Below are 6841 nucleotides of genomic sequence, written 5' to 3'. Positions count from 1 at the left end.
GGTTTATCCTTTTATGCCCAAATCAAGCCTTGGCTATTCTGTGCCTCTTGGAGGACCAATCCAGATGAAAGTTAGCAATACTTCCCCCGAGTGGCTATAGGACTTTGTGTAATTTTGCCTGGAATTGTTAGTTGCCTTTGTATGAGCATATCTTGTTTTAAAATATTTTTGAGTTCTAGAGGTTGGAGACCATGTTTTATACTACTAGGCAACCCCACCTCCTCTTACCACAAAGGTTAACACAAGTTTTTGGCTCTTAATAGATAAAAGAGCATTCTTTCCACATAAAACAAAACCCAGAAGTCAAAGAAGGCTCAAAGATCTTTTAGTCCAGGAGCAGCAACCTGTCCTCTTGACCCACAGGCTAAACCCTACAGATATGTGTTATTTGGCCAGGCCAATGCTTTAACATTTCACACAATTTATCAGCCCGATCCTTCAAGGCATGTGAGCCTGTGACCCCTAATCTGAGCCCGGATCCCCAAATTCTTGGACCTTCTTGCCCACAACATCCCTCATATGTGGCCCTCCTGCCGGTGCTTCCGGAATTCTTCCTGAATAAAAATCATTACTAGAGTAGCCACCTGAAATTAACCTGCTACAAATTAACTACTTAAATCCTTTGGATAGCTCACTGTTTACTGCTGAATGCTTTTCCCATTCCCAAGCATTCCATCACCAGACTGATATAGCATTTTAGATACATTTTCCAGCTTGTTTTTCAGGAAGATGACAGGTAACTTAGAACTATATTTAACTTTGCTCTGCAACCCTGGTCACCTTAAAATGACCTTGGCAAATATCCCTCTTCACTCTTGCAGAATACTGGCTTCGTGTGTCCGTCCAAACTTTTGTACTTAAGAGTGAACTCTCTCAATAATCGTACGTCTAGCTCATGATTGTGGGTGAGCTGAAAGTCTAGGCTGCACCAGCACCCCAGAGGCTGCAATCTGAGGATGGGATAGATCTAAGTAGATCTTACCTCCTGTGGCCCTGTTAGGCCAAGAGGTTTTCAAGGCCTCATGCTGCACAGAGGTTAGCTCCTGCCTGAATGCACAGGAATGCAACCCCAGCAATTATTTACCAGATGGAATGTGCTTTTTTCTGTATCTCTCTGTCTTAAGGGAACTCTGTCAAAATTTTTGGTTCTAGTTTTTGACAGAGTGGCTTGTAGACCTGTTATAACCTGATGAGCAGGAAGAAATTCCATATTTTTCTGTTTTCAGGAAAAATAATTCCTACATGAAGGGCCATCTGGAGAACTAGGTGTATAATAAATCACTGTTAACACCAATTACACTTACTGGAAGCCCAGTTATTTTCTTGCAAGTAGAGACAGGAGGACATGGTATTGGCTTCTGAAAACAATGTCGTCATGAACTTCCTTGTGGGAGAGCCAAAGGTCAGGAAGAAAAGAGTTGCTACACCAGAGGAAACGGAAGACTATTAGAATTTTTCCTTTTTCCTTCAACTGTAGTCATCACAAAAATTGAATATGGTCTTATCCTGTGTAGCTTTCCTTACATACTTTTAGAAAGTACTGTCCTTTGCAATTTGTACTGATCCATTGATCTTAATCAGGACGCACGCTTTCAAGTCAGTATCACTTAGTAGCTGAATCACCTTAAGCCTCTCCTTCCCACTTGGAAAATGTGGCCAATGGAAATGTATTTGTGTGTCTAGCCTCCTGGCACACATGAATTCCATTCTCTTGCAAGCAAAAAATCCCAAAGAAAAGGGCGTCTACACGCAAATGATTTTAACTAGTGAAGATTTCAAACTGGAAAATAATTAGAAACAATCTAAATGTTAAAACAATAGGCTGTTTAAATTATTTATGTGTTGGAGATATTAATTACCCTTCTTCTATGAACAGATTCCACCTTCTCCCTTTTCCCCACTAAAGGAGTGGAAAATCAAACTCAGAAAGGGCCTCTGTGTCCCTTCTTTTTCATCACAGTGGTTGGTCCACGATGCACACATGATCTAATCCAGGTCAAAGGTTTTCCCTGAGATTTTTCTGTTGAAAAGACTTTGTCCTCCCTTTCTGGCGGAGAGTTGTATGATTGAGTCCCACATTTGCAGGTGGCATGGCCCCCATCACGTGGAGAACTTTGGAAGGAGAAGGAACAGCGGAGAACTCTGGTGACATCAAGCCCCTGGCCCCTAACACTTAAGTCCTCAGGGCTGCCTGGTTCTTGCAGTTCAGTGAGCAATCCCAGTATTTTCTCATTAAATTTTCCTTTTCCTTACACTAGTTGGAGTTGCCTTCCTGTTACTTTCAACTGCAAGGGTTTTAACTAACAGCTTATGCATTCATTAACGTTGATGATTAGGAGGACCACACAGCAGCATGGAAAGTGATTTTGATGAATTTTACAAACAGCACCATATAAAATTATATGAATGATATCATTACAGCTATTTAATCATTCATGTGCAAAATAAGCGGAAAAGAAGTACCTTAAAAATGTAATGGGGGCTTCCCTGGTGGCGCAGTGGTTGAGAGTCTGCCTGCCGATGCAGGGGACACGGGTTTGTGCCCTGGTCCGGGAAGATCCCACACGCTGCGGATCGGCTAGGCCCGTGAGCCATGGCCGCTGAGCCTGCGCGTCCGGAGCCTGTGCTCCGCAACGGGAGAGGCCACAACAGTGAGAGGCCTGCGTACCTCAAAAAAAAAAAAAAAAAAAAAAAAAGATGTAATGAATGTTTAGCATGGTAGAGTTATGGGTGATTTATCAAACTACGTTCAGTATGCAAAGTTAAATGTGGCTTATTGTTTTTCTACAACTGACCAAATCTTCCTCATCAACTTCCTTCATACTGACCATTAACTGTATCTTAGTCTCTTTGGAGAGGAAAAAGGTTTTAGTTTAAAAGAGTTGCTTTGTTTTTGTTTTAAGGTAAATGGCGAATCTTGTATTGTTTCCTGCCCTCCTTTCCAATATGGTGCCTTGGTTCATTGCAGAGGCAGGTGCTTGAGGCAACAGGAGAGAGTGAGCTTTACATTTGTACACCTGTTATCAGGGTTGGTGTCATGGACTGAATATTTGTGCCCCCTACCCCAAATTCATAGGTTGAAGACCTAACTCCCACAATGTGATGGTATGTGACATGGAGCCTTTGAAAGGTAATTAGGGTTAGCTGAGGTCACACGGGTGTGGCTAATCCCACCAATCATGGGATTAGCGGCCTTATAAGAAAAAGAAGAGAGAACTCATTCACTCTCTCTCTGCATGCACAAAAACAAGGAAAGGCCATGTGAATACACAGCGAGAAGTTTGCTATCTACAAGCCCGGAAGAGAGCTCTCACCAAGAACCCAATCAGCTGGTTCTTCCCAACTCTAGAACTGTGAGAAAATAAATATCTGCTGTGCAAGCCACCTAGTCTGTGGTCTGTTGTTACGGCAGCCTGAGCTAAGACTGTTGGTGCTGACGTTTTTAGCAATGTCTCTGGGTACCTGGCTGGTTGTACTACTGACCTCTGTGCTTGGAGAAACTGTGGCTCTTTCTAGCTCAGTCAGAGCTGGAGGGTCTTCCCTTCTGACTTGCTCCCAGCTGCAGACAAAAAAATGTTGCCTGTCATTTCAGTAAACAAAGAATGTTGCCTGCTATTCCAGTGAACAAAACGTTTCCAGGCCATCAAGTCGTCAGCCACTTCAGCCGCCCTGACGGCGCACCCTGGGGGGAATTCAGGATGGAGAAAAACAGGATACTGGTTCTAGATAGTTAAGATGCATATCTAAGGAATAATTTCATGAGCCCAGACTCTTCCATCTTCCCCTAGAAAAGCACTAACATCATTAACGTGAGATGTCATTTTTTTGTGATTAGCAGTAATCTTTTAATGTTCAAGTACATGTTTTTTTGTTTTGTTTTGTTTTCTTTCAGCAACAACTCCTGTATATCCTGGCTCCTCCCTTACCTCTTCAGAGTAGTTCCTCAGAGCTATCTGAGAGGCCATCTCCTGGGCTACAGTCCTCAGTAAGGTCCCTGAATAAAGCATAACTTGCAACTTTTAAGATGTGTGTTTTTCTTCAGTTGACATTGCCCCTACCTTGGCTTTGGTGGCCCTGCAGACCACCCTGTGTCTCAGCCACATCCCTCATCTGGTCACTGGCTTAGGTTAGTCAGCCAGCCCATCCCTTACTATGGCAGCCAACTCTCAACTCAGCTGTACCCACATTCTGGAGGATGTGTGGAGATGTCTTGGTCCCTCTTCTGCCACTCTGGGGCTGAAGAGGCCCAGAAGCACTCATGCAGACCCTCTGCCTGATAACCATGCTGTAGTGGTGTTGTTTTAGTTGTCGAATGATCCTTTATTGAAATAACTCCCTTTGCAGCTCTTAAGTAGCTGGGCATTCCACTGTACCACTGTTGAGGTTTATCTATGATGCCATGAGTGTGGTGGCCATCAACACAACAGGCCCCTGGATCTCCTTAATGGTTCCAGAGAGCTCTTTGGCTAATGATTGGTACTACATCTGTCTGGCAATGTTGACAATTCCATCTGCAGTACTATTTCCACTGTGCTTAATGTTCTTCTGCTTCTTTCTGTCCCTCGTGGTCCCTTGAGGGTTTTGATGATCAGGGAAGAGGCAGAAAAGGTCTGGACTGTCTGTTCTGAATGGTCAGTTTCACTGTAATCCTCAGACCCTTCCAGGTACCGGCTGCCTTGGCAATGTCTTTACCTACAGTTTTTGGAGACAGACCCAGGGGGCCACTCTTGGGGTCCAGGGCAGATGTGACACCAACGTCCCCATCAGTGCACTCCAGGTTTATGACTTTGATCTCACTGAGGTCGAACTTGGCAGCACAGTGGAGGCGACTGGTGTCTGATGACCCCAACGTGGGACACCTGGAGAAAGTTGCGTCCTGGCATCCTCTGAATGCTGAAAGGCCCATGCTGTACTTTCATTCTCCTCCTTTGTACGTGCTGGCAGGGGCCACTTGTGTGACAGTCCGTGGCTGAGTCTCATGAGGAGCAGGTTACAGTTTCCCTGTCCTTTCAGGGCTCCTTTCCCTCAGTCTATCTACCACCCATGATCTCAGCCTTGAACGGAGAAGCCAGTATACACGTAAGTCATCTTTTCTCCTCCAACCTCTGTCTTGTCTTCTGATAGCACTCTCTTAGTTTGGAAGGGTAAAACAACCCATCTTTTCTGTGCAGCAAGGACACCCCTTATGTCAAACCTCAGTTCTCTGTACCCTTGGCTCAGAGCTCAGGTCTGATCTTCTGACCTTTGATATGTTAATGGTACTGATAGGAATTTACAAAATCCTTTTCTTTTTCTACAGCCTCTGATTTCTAAAGACTGTTTTCATAGAAGCTGAAATTTGAAAGTCAAAAGCTGGATGTGTACATTTTTTTCTTTTTGCATTCCTGCTATAAGAATCTCAAACCTCCCCAAGGCATAGAGATACCACCAATTGATCAGGGGAAAAGTCATTCACAGAGTATAAAAGAGAATAATATATTTAAAATATATTATCCTTATTACATTTTTTTCAGACTTTCCATGATGTCTTTTACCTGTTTACCTATCACCCAAACTCCCTGACCACCCCTGCCCAAATTGCAAAATGGAATAATACTAATTATTGTTTATTGAATGCTCAGTGTCAGCCAATAACCCTATAGCTGTTCATATCTCCACTGAAGAGATGAGAAATCGGGGCTTAGAAAGGTGGCTGTACAATGTAACAGAGCTAATTTGCAGGAAAAAAACTTCAGAAAATACATTTCTATCTTTTTTGCTTTTGCTTACTTTGGCTCAAAAGTCAAGCATTTACTCCAATATGGCAAATGTAAAACTTAAAAAGACAAAAAAGAAAAAAATCCATTAAATAAGTTGGTCCTTAACACACTGCTTAGAAAATAGTAAGCTCTCAAAAGGAGGGCAACAGTTATTATTTATTAATATTATTTCTATTGATGTCCCAGGAGATGAGCATCTTAGTATATACAGATGAAAGTCCATCGTGGTCAAAATGTTGGTACAATTTGATATTTCCACAGCTGAGCAAGAAAGTAGGTGAAGTACTTTGGGAAGGCAGAAGCCCCTGGTTGAGTTGGGAACATGCGGTTGGCCTTCTCCTTTTCTTTAGGCTAGGAATCCGAGAGACCTGGGCTATTGCTCAAGCTTGGCCTACAATGTGGGGAGGCCATGGAAGGTCCTCTTTATGGTTTAGTTTCCTCATCCATAAAATGAGGGGTTTGGGGACTTCCCTGGTGGCCCAGTGGTAAAGAATTCGCCTTCCAATGCAGGGGATGCAGGTTTGATCCCTGGTCGGGGAACTAAGATCCCACATGCCATGGGGCAACTAAACCCGTGAGTGCCAACTACTGAGCCCACACGCTTCAGCTAGAGAGCCTGTGTGCCGCAAACTACGGAGCCCACATGCTCTGGAGCCCACGTGCCACAACTACAGAACCCACGCGCTCGGGAGCCTGTGAGTCACAACTAGAGAGAAGCCCACACACCACAACGAAGAGACCACATGTTGCAACAAAGATCCAGCGTGCCACAAGAGACCCGACACAGCCAAAAATAACAAAATAAAATAGAAAAGAAAAAAATTTAAAAAGAAAAATAAATAAAATGAGGGGTTTGGAAATCACCAAATGGTTGCTGAGGTTTCTCCTAATATTAGGAATCCTGGGGAAATGACATCCTCAGAGTTGGGAAAGTCTAGACAGCCCCAGAGTGCTGCATTGTCACCCGAACACCAATGTCTCTCTACCTTTTGTCCTCCTCTGATTTCTCCTGTGATCAACCCCAATTCAGGGGAGGAAGCTGAAAGAATGTGGCGATAGAGAGAGAAAGGGGGGAAGGGCAG

General features: G+C 43.8%; 1 pseudogene; it reads right to left on the bottom strand.

Moving 5' to 3' along the window:
- Positions 1-4347: 4347 nt before the first annotated feature.
- LOC132427663 (large ribosomal subunit protein uL11-like) lies at positions 4348-4980 on the bottom strand (annotated as a pseudogene).
- Between the last annotated feature and the right edge of the window lie 1861 nt (positions 4981-6841).

This window comes from Delphinus delphis, chromosome 6 (assembly GCF_949987515.2).
Source record: "Delphinus delphis chromosome 6, mDelDel1.2, whole genome shotgun sequence".
In the NCBI taxonomy this organism is placed as follows: Eukaryota; Metazoa; Chordata; class Mammalia; order Artiodactyla; family Delphinidae; genus Delphinus; species Delphinus delphis.
Note: the sequence above shows the minus strand (reverse complement) of the source record. Positions and strands in the feature narration are given on the sequence as shown.